We start from the raw sequence: 21,810 nt of genomic DNA, 5'->3' as shown, positions 1-21,810 counted from the left end.
TGTCCCCAGATGCTTCGTGTTCAAATATACAGCGTATAGTTAAAGATGCACAAACTGAACGGCATAACTGGTTAATACAGCAATACATTCATGGCTGGCAAATTTCTCCATGGTAAGTGGGTCTTTCAGAAATAATAATAAAAATCATTCTCTAAGTATAATCTCTTTTCCAAATAATTTTTTCAAAGCTACTATAAATGTACTTTTCTTAGCTGGTCAACAATTTTTTGTTGGTCATACTGCCATTTTTCAGCTAAAATGAGAACTTCTATGGAAAGTGAAAACAATAAATGACCTGGGACAAAGAAGTTTGACCTCAGAATCCACTCCACATAACTTTAGACCCTGCCTGAGAAGCTCCAAGGCAACGCAAAAATGATAGAATCAAGAAAGAAAAAAAGACAAAGCTCTAGCAATTATTCTAATCATTAGAGTATATATAAGTCTTGAGTACTAAGAGACAGATAATGCACTGCTCTCCAACCAACTGTCACCTGGACTTTTGTTTCATCCTCTCAGGGAGACTAAAGAGTGGGGGCAAGAAGCATAGTTGAAACATTTAACTGTGGGAAGGAGAAAAAGCAATTGAGTCAGCTCCAACTGCTTACCCTTGATTGGTTTTTACATGCCTGATACAGTATCTGAAGACAGGAATACATCCCCATCCAACTACTCATCTTAGCAATCAGCATGGCCAACTGTTTAGCTATTAACAAATGTTTCCTACCCATGACTTTTCACATCATGGCAAAACCAGCCTTATTCTAGTTAGGAAATTAAACTTTAGTTTGAGCTTTTGGATCTTGATATTTGCTTTCTTTTCATTTCTTTTTTTAACACTGGGTAGTGGAAATAAAAACAAAATCTGGTGTCAAATGGGAAACAACAGCCATTTCACTTTTCCTTTCAGCCTCTGAGCCATCGGGAGCAAACCTTAGCTAAACAGTAAAAACATTTGTTACACAGCAAAGGGAATCTTGCCCACTAAACTTTTCTGCAAGGTACTAAAATTAAAAATTGGCCAAACAAAACCAGGCTTCACAAGTTAAAGTCTTATGTCACCCTTTTTAAAAGTAACCAATAGCATTTTGAGGAGCTGCAATACCAAGTTCTAACTCCCTTGCCCCCAAACTCTTGCACTTTTAACAAAAATTATAGCCACAATGTCCCTTCTTGGTTTCTTTAATAAAATACAATTTCAGAGTTCCACATTCAATGTACCACTTCATAATTTAAAGTTTATAGAACTTTCACTTGAAATGTATAAGAAACATCAAAACACACTTTTTTAAACAAGCATCCCTCTGGCTGAAACAATTCATGCCAGCAGAAGCTTTGAATTATGAATGGAATGATTCAAAATCTGAGAGGTTTCAGTATTCACAGAGCTTCCTACAGCAATAGACATCTCATCAACACTAAATCTAAAACTTAAAGACAAAGTGAAAAAACTGTTAACTGAAAATTTAGGGACAGGCCAAGACTCGGCATCTTTCAAGTCAAAAGAGACACTGGACTTGCACCCTTCTTCTATTCTTGCCATGGAGGTTGGCAGCAATTAGTCTCTTGAGGGGTCAAGAAGAATCCAATAGCTCTTCTTCGAGAATGATCCCATCATTTAGGAAGAAAATTTAGAAAAAAAAAACAAAACTGAAGATCTTCCCAGGTAACTGGGTTGTGATGCAGACTTCATAGGTGATTCAGGAGTGCTTTAGAAATTCCACAGGGGAAAAAAATGTGACAATCCTTCTCTACATATTTTGAGAAGGGCATGCCTGAACAAAGACCCTCCAGCATGCACACATACTGGAAAACACATCTTTAGAAGATGACTTTCTCACGGTAGGTAAGAGAAGGTTCAAGACCAAACAATTCAGAAAAGACTGACATGTAAATTGGACACAATTCTATTTAGAAAGTAAGGTCTAGAGAAACCAGAGCAGCTAAACTACCATGATAAGCCTGATATCCCCAAAGCATCAAAGGCCTGGTCCATCCTCAACAAATAAGATACTATATTTCAAGTACAGCACTTTCTTTTGCTAATTTTTCCATAGGACATGGTGCATTTCTTTGAATAAAAGGGGGGAAAATCTATTTCAACTCTGCTGTTTTTATGAATAGTGAAATTAAAGAGATTTTTGTTCCCATCAGATCTGTATCTTGATGAATATACACACACTGCTTACCGTTTCCTTTCCCTGGCTTTGAAATAATATAAACTGAAATATATAAGAAAAAAATAAGAAGGGCCAAGAAAGATTAATGGAGGGTACCTGACCAATGTGCAAAATTCATATAAAATGCTACACCCTAGATACTGAGGTAAGAGGACAGTTAAAAAACCAGTTGAAAGAGAGTCACTTGGTATATACTTACTAGAATGTAGTGTAGCAGGGTCAAAGGAAGACAGAATTTGCCATAAAATGGAAAGAAAAAAATAGGAATCACATCATTTATTAAAATCAGCTATATGTTTATTGCTTTACCTATTATATATCAAATCATCATCACAGAGGTAGATATCACTGTTCCTAGTGGAAAGCAAAAAAAAAAAAAGGAGACTTAGAGAGGAGTAATGAATATACCATTAGCGGTACACCTAACATCCATTCCTCCCTTCCTCTCCCTGATAGAACCTCAGCCCTGCTCACTGTCCACACCTGTGGAGGTTTCCGACTTCTTCTGAATACCATAACATATGGCTCTGAACCAGCCTGAGGAAGGAGCCAAAACAGAAGCAGGAGCCAGCAAGGAGTCCAGCTGGGAGCTGAGTATAGCTAAGAACCGGAGCTCAGAACTGACCAACCCTGGAGCCTGCCTTGCCTCTGGATTTGTTGTGAAACAATGAATTTCCTGATGATTCTAGCAAGCTTGGGAGTGGTTTCTGAAAGCATCCTAACTGATACATGAATTTAACTTCTCCAAGGTCACCTGCAGTAAAAGGCAGAGTGAGAATTGAGCCAAGGTCATTGTGGCCCCAAATGGGGCTTTTTCCACTAAACCACACTGTGGCATGAACTTTCATAAATGTTTTTTCTCACGATAAGATCAAATGATGTTAGATCCAAAAAAGGATCTTACCTCAAACATACATTAAAAAGGCATTTACCTCACGGAAATGTTTGAAGTAGTGACCTTACTTGCACATATCTTTAGCAAAAATTCTCAGATTTTCATATTCTGCAGAACTTCTCACCCCATTTGCATTTAATTTTTAGTAGAATGTGAATTCACACACCTTTAATAAATGAAATTGAGCTCTTGAAAAGCATTCTGAGTTATTATTAATTTTCCTAGGTGTGATAATGGTACCGTGGTTATGTAGGAAAAATGTCCTTATTCTCAGGAGATGCATACTGAAATATTTAATGGTAAAAAGAGTCAGGATGTCTACAATTTACTTTCACCTGGTACAAAAAAGTATACATATAAAGAAAGGGAGACAGAGAGTCATAAAGCTAATATAGCAAAAGGTTAAGAATTACTAAATCTGGGTGGAGGAAATACGGGTCTTTTATTGAATTACTCTTCCAAGATTTCTACATGGCTGAAAATTTTACAATAGAAAGTCTGGGTGTGGGGGAATATGGTGTGGGAAACAGTGCTGCAGAGCACAGTGTGGCTGTTCACTGGAGTAAGTTAAGGATTTTCAAAAATACTGAAACCAGGGCCTCACCCTGGATTGTGGCCTGGGGAAGGGTGATTGTAATGCGGCCCTCTTGTATGGTAGAAAGAGCCTGAGCTTGAAAGTCACAACTCATTAATGTCCCAATCCCAGAAAAACAACTCTGAATTTTTTTCTAGAATGTTTTTTATCCATAAAAAATTGCTGTTTTAAAGTTAACATATTAATTCCAACAACAAAGAAACTTCTCTAGAAACATACATTGGGTGAGAGAAGAAAAACTGAATTAAAATTAGACCCCAACTTTAACAGATCTATATGACTCAGTTCAGTCACTCAGTCTTGTCTGACTCTTTGTGGCCCCATGGACTGCAGCACACCAGGCTTCTCTGTCCATCACCAACTCCTGGAGCTTACTCAAACTCATGTCCATCGAGTCAGTGATGCCATCCAACCATCTCATCCTCTGTCGTCCCCTTCTCCTCCTGCCTTCGCTCTTTCCCAGCATCAGGGTCTTAAGCTGTGCTCAAGACCAGGAGGGCAAGAAGAATAGAGTAGACTTGGTTATTCCCTAAACAAATCTATTCATAGAGACTACGGTCCAACATGCCAAAATGTAACTTATAAAAATGCAATTTTATAAAAGGAACAATATTTACGAAGAAGCATTAAGCCACTTTAACCTCTCAAAAAAAAACCAGTCTGACTAAAATCATGCTCTTTACTCCATGCCAAGAATGACTCATCATCTGTTAAACTATAAGGAAAGGAGAATTCCTTGAAAAATACACAACTCCAATTCTCCAAATTCAAATTTGTGCAAATTACTTAAAGATACTCCAGTGAGCATTACACAGAGTAAAAAGCTCTCTAAGGTCCTATATCTAAATTTCAGCTGGCACATGAGTCTCCGTGGTTCCGTTTGTCTTTCTTAAAATATATGTGTCTTGGGTATGGGATAGAAGTAAACAAACATTAGGTAAAATTTTAAAAGAAATAAAAAATAAATGACAAACTTTAAAAATATAATCTTACAATAGAGATTTTTATCTTGAAAAACATACCTTACAATATAGGTGGTTTTAAGTTTCATTGATATGCAATAAATACATATATTTAAAATGTATAATTTGATAAGTCATGACATATGTATATACCCTTGAAACCACCAGCAATCAGGGTAATGAACATAACTATCCCAGGTGGCTTTTAAGTCAAATAGATACATAATGGTTCTAGCACAGATGCAGTTTTTAGGAAAAGAAACTCTTGATAGGAATTGTTACTTAAAAAAAGAAGAATACACACAAGTGTCCAGATATTTTCATCAACAGATAAAATAAACATTAAAGCTTTAGATTTTTTCCCCCTAATTTAAAGAGATAAGCACAGATTGTATTATTCTAGCTTAGATTTAGGTCCAAATAAACAAATATATTCAAAAAACAAAGAAAATCTTGGTATTTTCAAATGTGAGGAAAATGAAAACAAAAGCCATAGTAATAAGGCATTATATTTGAGAATTTAAATATACACACATCAGGATTTCGGCTAACTGCAAAGCAAAACAATTTAGAAAGATTACACCTACATATTACAGCAATATATAGACTTCCTAATTTTGGCATATTAGGCCCAGGACATGCCCATCTCCCAGGCAGGACTGGTCTGGGCAAAAATGAGGGAAAATGAGTGAGTCTTTGGTAACTGTCAAAAACTTGCATCTCTACTTCTTTCCTCCTCTTTCAGTGTTTCTTCCATTTTTCAGGGAACACTCCTTGTGTACAGAGCCCTCACCGATGTACCAGCCCTCCTAAAGCTATGGAAAAATTTTTGTCCTCAAGAATCCAAACCACATCCATTATGTGTCCATACACTGATCTCCCTCGACTTACAAGAGGGTTACATTCTGATGCTGCTAAGTCACTTCAGTCGTGTCCGACTCTGTGCGACCCCATAGACGGCAGCCCACCAGGCTCCCCCGTCCCTGGGATTCTCCACGCAAGAATACTGGAGTGGGTTGCCATTTCCTTCTCCAGTGCATGAAAGTGAAAAGTGAAAGTGAAGTCGCTCAGTTGTGTCCGACTCTTAGCGACTCCATGGACTGTAGCCTACCAGGCTCCTCCATCCATGGGATTTTTCAGGCACGAGTACTGGAGTGGGGTGCCATTGCCACATTCTGATGAGACACATGCAAACTGAAAATACTCTAGGTGGAAAATATATTTAAAATACCTAAACTACCAAATATCATAGCTTAGCTAAACCTACTTTAAACATGCTCAGAACACTTCCACTGGCCTACAACTGGGCAAAAACACCTAACACAAAACCTATTTTCTAATTAAGTATTAAATATCTCATGTAATTTGTTGAATACTGTACTGACAGTGAAAAACAGAATGGTTCTGTGGTACAGAATGGTTGTAAGTGCCTTGGTTATTTACCTCATGACTATCATCACAAGAGGATCGTTTAGCATACCGTTCCAGAAAAACTGTCAAAACTCAAAATTCCAGTTTCTACAGAATGTGCAGAACTTTCACACCTCTGTAAAGTCAAATCACTGGAAGCTGAACCCCGGTAATTTGGCTCATCTGTATTCTATTTCTGGGTGCAGAGTTTCTGCCTCCCATGGGGATAGCTAACAAATGTAATGAATGCCTAGGATGCATGCTCCATTTCCTTTCCATACTAGCTGCAGTGGCTAGGAAAGTGACTGTTCTACCCTTAGGTATCTAAGGCACAAAGAAGGCCCTCTTCACCAAACTTAAAAGGAAGGATGAAAAAAAAGGAAGGATGGATTCCCATGAAGGCTGTCCAGGATTTCCAGAAGGCAAGTCCATCTGACCTAGCTTACTCTAGTGACCTCCACCAGACTTCCTATCAAGTTAGATCGCATAATGTCCAACACAAGAGACCATCTTCATGTGGGGATCTTTTCTCTGCCATCTGGACCGTGAACACCATTATGGACAGGTGCCATGTCTATTAGTCTCTGATTAGGGCTTCCCAAGTGGCTCCATGGTAAAGAATTCACCTGCCAATGGAGGAGATGCGTGTTTGATCCCTGGGTCAGGAAGATCCCCTGGAGAAGGAAATGGCCACCTACTCCAGTATTATTGCCTGGGAAATCCCTTGTAGAGAAGAGCCTGGTGGGCCACAGTCCATGGGATTGTAGAATCAGATACAATTTAGCTACTAAACAGTAGCAGCAGCAGCAGCCTCCAAGCACTTGGGAAATGTGTTATTTATAAACAAAAATAAAATAATTAATAAAAGTCATTATCTCAGATTAGTGCTATTTATACTGTAAAAACACATATATACTTTAATATTTGAGGTGAAAGGTACCCTAAGGGTTTTATTTGTTTAGGAAATTATACAGTTTTTATAATAATGGAAACAAAAGATTAGTTCTTTATGTACACTAGACAAAGGAAACTCAAGATTTTCTTGTCAATTGTGCAATATAGCTATGAGGACTACATTTCCATTGTGCAATTTTCAGTGTTACACATTTTTTTCAGGCTCTGTCACAAAGAAAACAAAGCAAAGGGAGAAAACAACTTCAAAGGTGTAAAGAAAAGTTAGGGTAAATTTCAGACCATGTCCACTGTAAGGTTTCCTGGGGTTCATAAATGAGGATAATTTCATGATTTCTGGTGGAAACATTGGCAACATTATATGTTTTTAATATTTCATCTCAAACTCAAATAAAAATGGTCAACTCAAATGCAGTTGTTTCAGGATTCAGTTTTAGACCTTCACATTAAGTCAAAAGGCATAAAATCCACATGAAGAAATTTTAACGTTTTTGTAGACCACTATTACACAATGTGGAGCTGTGACTACTCAAAGTAGTAGACAACTAGCTCTAAATATATATCAAAATAGTTTAGGATGTAATTTCTACAAGGACAAAAATATTTGTTCCTTTTCTTCACTGCTGTGATGTATTGCCTCGTAAAAGTAGCTGGCACATAATAAATGCTCAATAAGTCTGCTGAATGAAATGAACAGAAGTCAGGAATGGGATACAGGTGTACAAAAAAAAAACCAAAAAGAAAAAGACCAAACTTCCTCTGAGAGGTACAGATTTTACAAAGCATAATTTCTGGAAAGTCTCATTTCACCAACTCCAAAATGCAGTTTATCTAACCTCATATTTGAATTGTTTAAATAAAAAGTATAATGGACCATTTGTTTTATAAATCAAAAGGGGGATTCATTTCATTTAATCAAATTGAAAGGTCTTCTACTACTAATGTCTGAATAATGTGAATTATTTTAAGAAACTACTAAACATTCTCTCCAAATCAATGGATTTGGGTCCTTAGAAAATCTTTTTACTCAAAGGATTTTTATGTAAATTTTTTAATTTAAAAATACATACTCATTTTCATACTCCTTGATTTTCTCGGTAAAAAGAAGTCTTAAAAATCAAAACAAAAGTTAACTCAAAGGGGTACATTTCAGTTGAGTTGAGATTATTGGAACACAATAAAGCTGATGGTTACTTCATCAGGAACCATTAGTCATTCAACAATGGCGAACCTGGAAAACCTCAGTGGACAGGGTCTGGGGTTCTGTCTGGTTTTACAGAGTTAAAAACAAAACAAAGGACCTGCTCTTCACATCTCACGTGCTGTTCTCAGGCCTGCACGCCCCTTTAAATGGTCAGGTGGCCACGGTCACAGCTCAGACAGCCACCAATGCTCATCAGGCACTGGGTGCCAAGCAATACAAAGCTTGGATGCTTCAGATGTTTTAAGGTAATGTGGACATAAAAAATTCTGTGGGTATCTCTCCAAAAAAGAGATTAACAGAAAAGCAGGAAATACTAAACACATCATTACTGTCCCTTTTTATCACCTCACATAAGTTAAAACTTGGTTTTAGGTTTACAAAATGGTTCTTTAAGTTTTGTGTAGATAAGATGATCAGAAAGTTCATCTTTTGAGATGGGGCAAAGCAAGTTTTCTATATAGAAGGCCTTTGCCTCAGTCTCATAAAAGCAGAATGAAATAGATGAAACCCCTTTTCCGGGCCTTAAACAGAGGCAAAGGCAAAACAGAGCCAAAGAAAAAAACCTGCAGTGATCAAGGAAAAAGACCAGTGTGAGAAGAAGAGCAAAATGAGAAAGACACCGCATTAAAAGAAAGACAAATTCATGTGGTAATATTAAGAAAATTGAAAAACAGTGGTAGAACAAAGCAAAGAAGGTTGTGAAAATCAGATAAAATTTAAAAGGTGGCCTGTTTTGGTCATTTTATTTAGTAAGTTAAAAGCAAACGTTCAATACTAAAGAGTTGTACATAACATCACATGAAACTTTATAGACAACATTGCGGACTATACATACAGAAGTAGAAAAGAAATCCGATGGGTTTGAGTTTTCATCAACTGAATATTCAACAATAAGGACAAAAGGACAATATACTTTCAAAAGTTGCTTTCTGCTTAGCAACCTTGCATTTGAGGATCACTGTTCACTATACTTAATATTAGATGGAACAAAAAAAATATTTCTTTGTATGTCCCACTTGTTTTAATAAGTCTTACTCTGAATAAACTAGAATTTCATTTCTATTTTAAAAAGTGATATAATACCATTAGGTTGTGACAACTCTTCTGTTAATAACCATAGAGAGGAAAAGGTGAATTCAAAGAAACTGACATAATGTGCTAACTCTAGGCTTTTGATTTTTAAAGACTCAGAACTCACTTTTTGGGATAAGACATTACAAAAAAAAGAACTAGTTTCTTAAAATACAGCCTTTCCATACCTGTCTTCACTCACCTTCCTAAATAAAAGATTATATGGAATAAATGAAATCCTCCAAGCTACTATATTCTGACACATGCACATTTCACTGTACTCAAGGTACAAAATAACAGTGTCAGGAGGGGGTCCTGCACATGCAAGTTTTACAATCTTTAACAAAATGTATTATCTTCTAGATACATAAAGTTTGATCTTAGAACATCAACATGTGCTACAACCCAGGATACACCAAAACTTAATGTTAACATTTAAAATCCCTTCCAAAGTTCCTCGCCTCTTTAGGTACCTTATTCATTCTTCAGACCATACCAATAAGAAGTCTCCACAAATATAAAGTTAAAAGGAAAAAATGGCCTTAAGACAAAAGATCTAAAGTCACAATTTTTTAATAATGATAAAACAAATGTTCATTTCTAAATGTGAATGTTTACTTTGTATTTGCTTGCACTTTGTCCTTCTCCAGTGCTTTTAAAAAGCACTTACAAATGACTCCTACAATGTCCCCTGTGAGTGAGGGCCAGGCAACTGCCTTTTCTCTTCACACTGAAAGGACAAGAACGGGGAGAATCTTGGAGGTTAAGTGTAATGCTCAAGGTCACATGCCAGTTGGTGACATGGCTCAGTCTAGAGCTCCATGGATTTTAATTCTAAGTGTATGGCAACAGATAACACAAAAATAATTTTCTTCTCCTTTTGATCACTGACAGAGTATATTGTTACCCATTTTCCTAATGCTAAAAGACACGGATAGGCCTTAAAGGTTATTTCTATTCCTCTTTCCTCTTCTTTCCAGACAATTCTTCATCAGAAACGTTGCTTTTTTAAAAGCTGAGGACATCCTATATGCCTATAAAATACCAAAAAGTACTCAAATGTCCTCACCAAAAAATGTTAAATAAAAGAAAAAGATGTGAGCTATAGAAACCATGTTGAAATCAGTCAAGCAAAAAATTAGACCTTCAATCCTGTAGACTATATGTTTCAGTGTAGCTTCTAAGTGCTTATAAATTAATTGTTTAAAGTTCCATTTTAGATTAACTGCTTTCAGAGTGTATGAGCAAAAAAGACAAGTTTTTAAAATTAATTGTTTTAGCCAATGAAAATGCAATATGTTCAACTAAAATGGATTAACTGATTATTTGGTTAAACAAAAGATTATGTATACAAAATTACCCACATTGTGCTAGATAGTTTACCCATTTGAAAAGTTTTAACAATGTTATGGAACACTGTAACACTTCTGAGTAGATGAGTATTCAGAGTTTGTTACGGAGGACATCTCTTTCATGAAAGATATTTCTTGCATTTTATACTTTCAGAGGGTACAGTAACTAAAGTGGTTTTATTGACAAGTAAAGCAGAATGATTCTATAAATGAAGCAGGTGGTGCAGGCCCTATCAAGTTTGCTTATTGAAAAAATATGTATTATCCAGTTGTATAATGCCAATTAGGTGTGTGGTGAAGTTTAAAGTGTTTTATTTACTGAGTACATATACCTTCGTTATGATTCCTGTTACACTATTTACTACAACTATTTGAAAAGCTAATTATTTATTAAGTCTGCCCAAGAGAAAGAATTTCACTCTCTTGAATGGAAAAAGAAATAAAGCTTAGGTCCTTAAGGAAATTGTGCTGTTTTATTTCCACAGTGTTGGTTTGATAAGTTCATTTTTATTATTATTAATTCTGAAGCCAATAATAACATCACATCATCATTAAGGACATTCAAAATCTAATTCGTATAACCTATATTAATTATAATAACATCCAACTGAGTGAAAGGAAGTTTGGGAATCAGAAAATCTTTCAATTAAAAAAGAGGCTATGTTACGTATTAAGATGAGATATTTGATAAGTACTTTTCAGAATATTTTAAGTTTAATCTTCAAAATAAAAATTATTTTCCTAATAAAACATTATAACTCCATTTCTATTTACAAAAATAGTAATTGAAAACATAAAAATTCAACTCAACGACACAAACAATAGTATTCTCCATAATATCACTTACAATGTCGTTTAACTACTCATAAACAAATCGAGAACAAGATCGTTTAATCCATTCCACAACATTCATTAAGACTGTTTATGTACCAGGCACTCTGCTAGGCACCTGAGATTAAATTATGAATGAAATACTACTCTTATCCTCAAAGAGCTTTGTGTTTAGTAGAGGAGAAAATCACACGTAACAGCAAATGTGTGATACGTATCATTATAACAGAGGTATGCATACTCTGTTGTGCAAATTAAAATCAAAGAGTAATCAGCTCAACTCATCCAATAACTAAATTTCATAAAAACTCATATAAACTTTACTTAAAAGTGTAAATCCCATAAAACATTGTGCAGGTAGATAAGAACTCTGCTTATTTCACTGACAGTAATAATTCTTTATCTTTACAAAAAGCATACTTCTAAAAAATATAGTCACTCATGTTTCTAGATGTACTAGGAACAGAGCAAAGAATTAAACTTGAAAATATGTACTAAACACTGGTCTAAACTCATTCTGACCTCATGATAACCCTATGAAGAAAATTTTTCTATTAATCCTCACTTTATAGATGGGGAATTCGAGGTTAATCTGGCCAAGATCACAAAGATAGCAGGAGGAAATACTGAGACTTGAACCTACAGAGACTGCTTATGGAGGTCCCCTTCTTAACCACTACACCAGACTCCCTCTCAGGGGGTGATGATGATGATGATGGAGGTGGGGCAGCTAACACCAAGTGCTCTGTGACCTGTGCCCTCTCACTTACCCTTAAGGCAACCCTTAGAGGGAAAAGTCATCCCTCCCATTTACAGGAGAAAACCCTCACAGGCCAGGTTTGAACTTGCCTAAGGTCAGTCAGCCATCCTGGGATTGTGGCTAGATTCAAATTCAGGCAGCATGGCTCCCCTGTGTTATAAGGCCTCTGAATGATTTCAGTCTTAAACACTCATGAAAAAGGCCACATGATGAAATGTATTAAACAATTCAGAAAGGCTTTGTATAAGTCTTCCTGAAACACTCTGCCAGGTTTGGGGGCTTATGACAAGCATTTCCTTATGACAGCATTTACATTTGAGTCAACTTTACTACTTTGGGCTGATCATAAACACATTGCTCCTCTTTAAAAAGAAATTTTTCTGTAGAAACTTGGCAGACTTCAGTACAGGAACAGTCTATTCTGTACAATTAAATTTAGCAACAACTTATTCTGGTTAGTCTGCAAGAACAGGAGAGAATGAACTACTAAGAGGCCTTTAGTGTACTTTAATATTTCAAAACATGTTTGGTTTGGCCTAATTTGCATCTTGTGGACAAGTAGACCAGAACTTGATTCAAAAAGAATAAGTACCATTTTAAACAGGCTGAATTCTCAAACATAACCTCAGAAGGCGATTCAGAGTATTTCTCATAATTTTTATTTTTACCTCAAATTAAATACTAAAGATGCATAGGGCAAGTCTCATAAAGGATATATATGGCCACGCATGTGTACTTTTGAACAGCCTGCAACCAAGAAACCAAATCAAAATTTTGCTCAAGAGCAATCAAGTATACAAAAAAGGGATATCAAAAGAAAAAAAAAATCCCTATTTGTCTTTTAATACACCCCACTGTGCGCAGTGACCAGGAAATAAAAAATTCTGTGTTATAATTTCTGGCTAGAATAGAGGTGAGCTAAAGATGAAGTGTCAAAGTGGACTTCCATCTTACCTCGCTTTCCTCCAACAGGTTCAAAGACTTTGTAATCTTTACATTAATATTGAATTCTCTTTTCTTTTTTTTCCAAAAGGGAACCTACAAAACTATTTTAAAATAAAAACAGCAAGCCATGCCACTAAGCAACCTGACTTCTCATGGTCTATCTCATTCAAATCAGACATACCTTTTGCTTTGCCTTTACTGAATAAAAGTTTAACTTTGATTTGGAAGACAACGTACCCATTATTAGCCGTCTGACATTTTTTGCAGGTCATAGAGTCTATCAGTTCAATTCGCTGATTATGACCGCTCACTAAGAAAGCTTGCCATTACCGCTCATTTTATAAGCGTTGGCAATACCTAGAAATACAGCAAGGCTGGTGAATAAGGAGTCGAGGGGCGGGGGAAGAGGGAGAGAGGGAGGAAGGCAGTCGCCACCTCAAATCCTCGCCGGACCGGGAACCTCCAGCCCACAGCGTGAGCCCTTGCCCTCCCCAAAGTGGACCCGCTACATTTCCCCAGACCCTCCCCCCGCCCCAACACCCACCCCCGCTAACCCAGCACTGCACTCACCCTTCGGCGAAGTCGGCACCGGGTCCAGCTCCGAGACGGGTCGGGGTGGCAGCGAGGGAGGGGACGTCTGGGCTGTGGGCGGGGGGTGTCGGTGCGTCACTCGAGTGCAGGACGGTGAGTTCGAGGGGTGGGAGCGGAGCGGAGCAGGGAAATCAAGTCACTGCCGGAAAGGAACGAGGAGCCACGGGGGGAGGGAGTGGAAAGCCCCTTCCCTAAAATAAGCCCACCGGCCCCTGCGACCCCCTGCCCCAGGGAGGGAAAATAAAATCCGGGGAAATAAAAAGACTGACAAAGAAACCTCTAAAACGATGAGAAGCGAGGATCTGACTTTAATTTAAAGGGGGAGACTGAGCGAGGGCTGGAGGGGTGACAGAAGTGGCTCTAGGTCTATCCCATGCCTTTGCAGTCCCCAAGCGGAGGAGGAGGCTGGCTGAGGGGAAGTTGCAGCGGCTCCCGAGGAGGAGGCGGAGGAGGCGGTTACACCGTAACAAGTACAGACAGACAGCCATGGATCAGAGGGGCGCTGAGAGCAGGGGCGGCCGCGGCTGGGCGAGCGGCCGCGGCAGCAGCACCGCCTGCTCGGCTAGCTCAAGACATTTAATTGGATTGATGGGTTGTGCAGTGACTCACAGACTTTACAGAGTCGTACAGCAGTCCCCGCCCAGCTGGACAGGGGAGATGCGGTGGGGACGGCAGGGGAAAGGGGGGCTGTGAAAGAGCCGGGAGAGGAGGAGGAGAGTGAGAGGGCGAGGCGTTGCGGGGGGCGGGAGCGGAGCGGAATCACCCAATGCCGAAGCCCGCCGCTCCGACGGGCGTGGGCGTCGGCCAATGACGGTGCGGCTCGATAGGCGGCAGGCTTCGCCCCTGGCCCAATGAGTCTTCTAAGGACACTGCCGCTAACCGGGCGGGGGGAAGTGGAGTGGGGGTGGGGAGTGGTGGGTGGACGTGAAGTAGGGAGGGAGCGGTGGAGGGAAAGATGAGGCACCGGAGACCAGCGGAGTCACTCAGTCCGCCTCGCTCCAGAAGTGCGCCTTCTGCCAATCCGAGGGCCGCATGGGGGTGATGGACGCAAGAGTGTGCCCAATGAGGAGGAGAAGGTGCCGCTCCGAGCCACAGGGGGAAGGAGTGGGCGGGCCAAGGTCCTCCTCTCTCTCCGGCACCCGGGTCCTCCCTCCCGCCCTTTTCAGGTCAGTCACGCAAATAACAGTGTGAGGGCTGGGGCCGTGCGGGGGGGTGGGGGGTGGGGGGCGGCGGAGGGGCCGCGGTACCGACGGCGTGACAGCTATAGGGACTGGCTGTGCTGCCGACTCTGCACCGACCGGAGGAGGCGATGAAGAAGGCTGGCTCCTTACTCAGCCTTCAAGCTGCTGCTGTTGCTGCTCAGCCTCTGCCCGGCGCTGCCTGGGAGTCCCTGCGGCCAAACCCCACTCCCGAGTGGCAGACAGATTTGGAGTGAATCGGATCAAAACTTTAACTCCCGTCGGTGCATTGCCCACTCTCGGAGACAGCTCTGTGTGACGTCCTGTGGGGCTGTGCTCTGGGAGCCGAGGGAGCTGGACGCCGAGACCGGAGGCATTTCCCTCCTTGCTTGCCTGTGTCCTGGGAAATTCAGAGTAGGGTGTGGACAGGTTGAAACACCTCCTGAATACATAACATTTCTTTATTGAGTTTCTGGAACAGGTGCTTAACCTGACGTGAGTGAAGCTGTGTGGGATTTGTGCGTGTATATATCAGCTTCCTCCAGCCCTTCCTCCCGCATGCATTACTCTTTTTCTCCCACTTCTCTGCCCACTTTCCTCACCTTGGACCTTGACACCTTGTACTCATTACTAGATCTCGCTGCTCATTCCCCGGAGCTACAGCTTTTTCTCAATTTCTTGCCTACTGTCTAGGAATCATTGTACACACCTTAACACTGCAAGCACTTGTACTTGAAAGTGACTGGGATCACTAATAAACCTGAACAGAGGTGCCTGCAAAAGAAATAGACTGGCAAAAATCCACCTTCATAACCACAAGGTGCATTTCTGCAGGTTATTGAAATTTATGACAATTGCTTCCTATTGAAAAAAACCAAGGAAAGACAAATCACATATCACATCCCTAGAAAAAAAGATTTTCCAGTCCACTTAGAATACTCAGTATCCATTTTCTTTAGACAAGTCAACTGGCTTTAGACAGTCAACTGGAGATTGACTTGTGGTCTTGAAGGGAGCAAGATCATTTTTTCCCCATGATTATCAGAGTAAAACCTACAGTGGTCTGGAATTCAGAGAGGTAGTAAGTGAACAATAAGCCTTAAGGCTTACCCTAGTCATAGGAAGGCTTTCCTTGATTACTATCATTTTAAGATAGGGACCCTTCCCCTAAACTGTAATTGTGACACTCAGCCTGACACCTCTTACCTCTTCTCTTTCTGATTTTAGCCTTATTCCATGATGTTGGCCTGCATCCTGAGTCCACCTAAGAAAATGAACCAACCTGCAGACTTCCTATAGTGCCCAGATTGTGTTTGCATTGCCCCTCGGTATGTTGAAACTTCTTTGCAGTTTGGCAATGCAAGGACGCCAGCATCCTCATCCCAGGACATAATGATACTCAGGAGGGGGGCCGTGTTCCCTTAGCCAAGTCACCCTGTGATGACTGAAACACACTAAATCCCTCCTGTGGAAGAATCAGCTCCATTTCTAGTGTGGGCTATGTTACTACATTTAAGAATGTGCTAATGATACTTTCAGAAAGCCTATTTCTTATTTCTCTTGCTGTGAGGTCATTTTATGACTCGGGTGAATATAATTGATCGTGGTGTTATCTTACATACTATGAATGTCACTTAAAACACAGACAATTTTGAGTCTAAACTGCACTAGAGGATCTTTGAGAGGATCTCCAAATAGCCAGGGTTAGCCTCCGGTGGCAGAAGCTGCTCCCTTGTCAGTTGTCACTGGCATGCCTCCAGTCCCCACCACGTGTCATCTTCTAATTCTGTGCTCACCCTGTTCCAGTATTTCTTAAATGGTTGTCTTAGGCCCACCTGGATTCCTGAGGCTGCTCTTAGACCTACTGAATCATCATCTCTGTAGGCTGGTCCTGGGCTTCTGCATTTTTAGCAAATATGCCCGTGACATGAATAAATATTAAATGTTTCATTTGAAACCCCCTTTTTATTCCTTTCTTTTGAAAATTTAAGAACTATTACTTATTTATTCCTTCCTTTCTCACACATATCTCTTTCCTTTTTTCCATATATATTCCTTTCTCTTATACATTTTTTCTCTCATTTTTGTGATCACTTACCTTTCTATATTTCTTGTGCATAGGATTGTGTAATACACTGGCAAGGTAATCCCTAAAAAAAAAAAAAGGGTGAAGTTGGCAAATTGCTTTTCATAAATACCATAGATATACTTTATAACTACACCATTTAAAATGTATACTAAGTCAAATAGATGTATAAGCTTAAAAATAACACTGTAATTGATGTTATGTATAAATCTCAATATGTGTAAAACTTACTAGTTTATGATTTTGAGGTATACAAAAAGAATTTTTTACATGGGGGAGTCACGTTTCAAAATGCAAATTTCAGTGTACAAATGATTTGTTACTATCATTTTCTAAACAGTGGAGTAATACTAATGATGTACTAAGAACTGTTATGGTTACCAAAAAAAATAAAAAGTGCTATATGAGATTTTTGTTATCTCAAAGAGCTTATATACAACTCACATGGAAGGAAGGAAGGAAGGAAAGTCGCTCAGTCGTGTCCGACTCTTTGCGACCCCGTGGACTGTAGCCTACCAGGCTCCTCCATCCATGGGATTCTCCAGGCAAGAATACTGGAGTGGTTTGCCATTTCCTTCTCCAGGGGATCTTCCCGACCCAGGGATCGAACCCAGGTCTCCCGCATTGGAGGCAGACGCTTTAACCTCTGAGCCACCAGGGAAGTCCAACTCACATGGACCAGGAAGCAAAAGTACATCCTTTATTGAAGATGGAGGTTTCAACCCGAGTTTCATTAGCATTCCTACAGATAGAGCCCAAATGAACATTAGCTCACAATCCAAATTACAAAATAAATGAATTAAAAAGTCGTAATCAGCAAGAGGAGGCAGAGGCAGAAAAAAAGAAAAATTAGAATTAGATTCTAAATCTGAAAAAGAACAAGAATAGGCCCATTTTGCTTATGAACATATATGCAAAAAACTCTAAATATTAGCTAACTGAATCCAACATTCTTACTCCAGAAAAACAGAAGAAACCTTGAGACTCATTTCCCTCTCTTTAGAATATACCTGTCTAGCTACCTATCTAGCCGTTTATCATAAAAATGTAATAAATCAAGTAGGATTTATTTCAGAAATTCAAGTATGATTTAACATCAGAAAACCTATCCAAATAATTCACCTCAAGAAGGCTAAGAGAGAGAAAGCATTGGAGAATGTACATCACTTATTAATAATAGAAACTTTCAGAAAAATTAGGAATAGGAAGAAATTTACTTAACTTTATGAAGGACCAAAAATGTACTGCAAAATATTATTAATGGATTAACTTTAACACATTCCATATAAGTGTGGGATCAAGACAAGTTTGCCACTGCTGCTCAAATGATATTGAAAGTCCTGGCTGACAAAATAAGATTTGTAATAAAAAGATGAAGAAGTTAAATGGAAGGATCAGAAGGAAAGGGATAAAATTGGGATTTTTGCAATAATATGATCAACCACATAAAACACCTAATAGGAACAACAACCTATTAGAAATAATACGAGAAAGCGGCAAAGTGACAGAGAGCAATTTTTTTCTCTTTCTTCCACAGAACTACTTTTTTATGGGGCACATGGCCAACCAGAATAAAGACAATGTTTGCTAGCCTCCTTTGTAGCTAAGTGCTGCCACGTTCTAGGCAATGGGTTAGAAGCAGATCTGGTGCACACATTCCTAAAGGGAGAGAGTATGCTTCATCCTCTTTCCTGCCGTCTGAAATGAAGATACAGTAGCTGGAGCTTCAGTAGTCATCTTAGACCATGAGCTGAGGTTGAATATTGAAACCACACACAGGGGAACAAGAAAGAAGGCACCTTCTGTACTAGCACCAACCCTAAAGCAGCTACCTCCAGACTTCTGGAACTTCTTGAACACACCTCCATCTCATTCGTGCCACCCTTATTATAGTTTGTGTGTGTGTGTGTGTGTGTACGCATGTATGTTGTTGCAGACAGCCAAACCTAATCCTAAATGATACAGCAACATTCCCAAATTCAAAATCATTTTGTGAAAACCAGAAGTATACTTACATACTAGTACTAAAAAACTAAAAATAAGATACTATTTACAATAGCAAGAAAACTCTAAAAGTCTTCGGGGATTAACCTAAGAAAAATGCACAAAACTTTTATGAAAAAATAATGTTAATACTGGACTTCCCTGCGGTCCAGTGGTTACGACTCTGCCCTTCCCCTGCAAGGGATGCAGATTCGATCCCTGGTTGGGAAACTAAGATTCTGCACACCACGTGGTATGGCCAAAAAAAAGACTAAAGAAAAAATGTTAATGGTATTTAAAGACTTCAAAGAAGACCTAAATAGGGGTGTGTATAATGTTTGTGGATAGGATGAAGTAATGTTACTAAGATAATTGTGTGTGTGTGTGTGTGTGTGTGTGTTTAGTCACTAAGTCGTATCTGACTCTTTGCAGCCCCGTGGACTGTAGCCTGCCAGGCTCCTCTGTCCATGGGATTTCCCAGGCAAGAATACTGGAGTGGGTTGCCATTTCTTTCCCCAGGGCATCTATCTTCTTGACCCAGAGATCAAACCTTTGGCTCCTGCTGCATCTTCTGCATTGTAGGCAGATTCTTTAACCGCTGAGCCACTGAGGAAGCCCACTAAGATTTTAATGATCTCTAAATGTATTCATAAACTCAGTGCAAACCATTCAAACTCGTAACAGGATTTGAAGAATTTAAACATTCTCAAATACATATGGAAGATTAAATTCCATTATAATCTGGTCATTTTTTAAAACGAAAATCAGAGAGGGGAAATTTACCCTTCCAGAAAATAAGACATATTATAAGTCATAGTAGCAGACATGTAAAACAGAGAACCAGAATAGACAACTCAGAAACAACCCATTTACCTATGTGAACTTGGTATGTGATAATGGTAACATCACAAATCTATGAGGAAATCATGTAGAGATAGTCAACTATCACTACAATAATAATACCATATAACAAATAACCCTGAAATATCAGTGACTTATTAAAGCCATTGTTTTTTCTCTTTCACAGGTCTGTATGTGAACTGAGACTCTGCTGATCTCATCAGGTTAAGACTTGGTTGGACTCAGCTGGGCTTTGCTCCAGGACACAGGTTAAGTTCAGGTCTTTATCACATCCCTCTTTCTGGCAATGACAGGAGCTCAAGAGGTGAAGTCAAATCACTCAAACACATTTAACACTTCTGCTGCCATCACATCTCCTAATATTCCATCGGCCAAATAAGTCACATGGCCAAGTCCACCAAAGTAGTGGAAGGTGCTGCAAAACCACATGGCAAAGAGCATGGGGGTATAATTCTATAATCGGGAGGATGCGAAGGATTGGGAATAATAATCCAACCTAACAGAGAAGTTTTGTTTCATAGATAATGTTGGAAAAATTGGTTCACCATTGAGAAAAATAAAGTTGCATCCATATCTCATACCATTTGCAAAGGTAAAATTTCAATGAATAAAAAAACCTAAAAATGAAAGGGAAAATTGTAAAGCTAATAGAAATTAAAAGCAGAAGCATTGCTTTGGAATCTTAGGATAGGAAAAGATTTCTTCAATAAGACTCTAAAAGCATAAACTATAAAACCAAAAGATTGATGAACTTGACTCTATCAAAATTAAAGTTTTCTGGTCAACAAAGAACATCATAAGACAAGAGAAAGTTGATAGATTGAGGGGTGTTTCCAAACCAACAAGAGATTAATGTCTACAATATGCTAGGAATTCCTGCAAATCATTGAGAGAGAAAAAAACACAGGAAACACAATAGAAAAATAGCCAAAGGATATGAACAGGCAAATTTACAGAAAGGAAGCTTGAGAGACTAACAACTAGATGAATAGATATATTGTACAACATGGGGACTATAGCAAATATTTTATAATAACTATAAATGGAATATAACCTTTAAAAATTGTAAATCATGATATTATACACCCGTAACTTATATAATATTGTATACCAACTATTGTTATTCAGTCGCAAAGTCATGACCAATTCTTTGTGACCCCATGGACTACAGTAGGCCAGGCCCTCACTATCTCCCAGAGTTTGCCCAAGTTTACGTCCATTGAATTGGTGATACTATCCAACCATCTCATCCTCTGCCGCCCTCTTCTCCTTTTGCCAATTTTTTGCCAGTTTACCAACTATATTTCAGTTTAAAGAAGTAGATGAAGAGATATACAATTCCACTTATAACCAGATAAATGCATATTAAAACAAGACACTTCTTTACATCAGTTAAATAGGCAAAAATGTGAAAGTTGGGTAACACCAAGTGTTGGCTAGGATGGGAGTGGGAATCAAGAATTCTCATGCATTGCAATTGGGTGTTAAGTCCCTGGTATAGCCATTTTGGACTTATGTGCAAATAGGTAATAAACTGTAGCATGTGGTGACTTCTCTGGTGGTCCAGTGGTTAAGACTTTGCCTTCCAGTGCAGGGTCTGCTGGTTTGATCCCTAGTTGGGGAGGTAAGATCCCACATGCCTCCCTGTCCAAAACACCAAAGCATAAAACAGAAGCAATATTGTGACAAATTCAATAAAGACTTTGAAAATGGTCCACATCAAAAGAAAAGAAAAAGTAGCATGTGTTTTCCTAATGGCCCAGCAGTTTCACTCCTAGGAATATATACCTTTAAGAAAATCTTGAAACATGTCCATAAAAGGGTACAACTGAGAATAGTCATCACAGCAGCACTTGAAGTAGCAGCATGTTGTTGGCAAGCTTAGTATGGATCACTGTGCAATACAGAGAGGAAATAAAATGTAGCAGATACTATGGAATAATGTGCAGCTGCTGGAAGTAGTGCACTAAATGTATGTCTTACAACGTGGATAA

The 21,810-nt window shown here is 39.0% G+C and overlaps 1 protein-coding gene and 1 long non-coding RNA gene across 4 annotated transcripts in view; one reads left to right on the top strand and one right to left on the bottom strand.

Moving 5' to 3' along the window:
* The window catches only part of SERTAD2 (SERTA domain containing 2), a 109,177-nt gene extending 95,448 nt beyond the window's left edge, over nt 1–13,729 (bottom strand). For all 3 annotated transcript variants that reach the window (XM_081588320.1, XM_081588322.1, XM_081588324.1), the window contains exon 1: nt 13,688–13,729. The gene's annotated coding sequence lies outside the window, so the exon portion shown is untranslated. The remainder of the gene's footprint in view (nt 1–13,687) is intronic.
* Nucleotides 13,730–14,634: 905 nt separating this feature from the next.
* Nucleotides 14,635–21,552, top strand: LOC145544934 (uncharacterized). Its single transcript, XR_014081733.1, has 3 exons — nt 14,635–14,874; nt 16,114–16,214; nt 19,983–21,552. It is a non-coding gene; the product is annotated as an uncharacterized LOC145544934 (long non-coding RNA).
* The last annotated feature ends 258 nt before the right edge of the window (nt 21,553–21,810 follow it).

The sequence above is a fragment of the Giraffa tippelskirchi genome, chromosome 4, assembly GCF_054371585.1.
Source record: "Giraffa tippelskirchi isolate mGirTip1 chromosome 4, T2T-mGirTip1v1.2.pri, whole genome shotgun sequence".
In the NCBI taxonomy this organism is placed as follows: Eukaryota; Metazoa; Chordata; class Mammalia; order Artiodactyla; family Giraffidae; genus Giraffa; species Giraffa tippelskirchi.
This window is presented reverse-complemented; position numbering and strand designations above follow the sequence as displayed.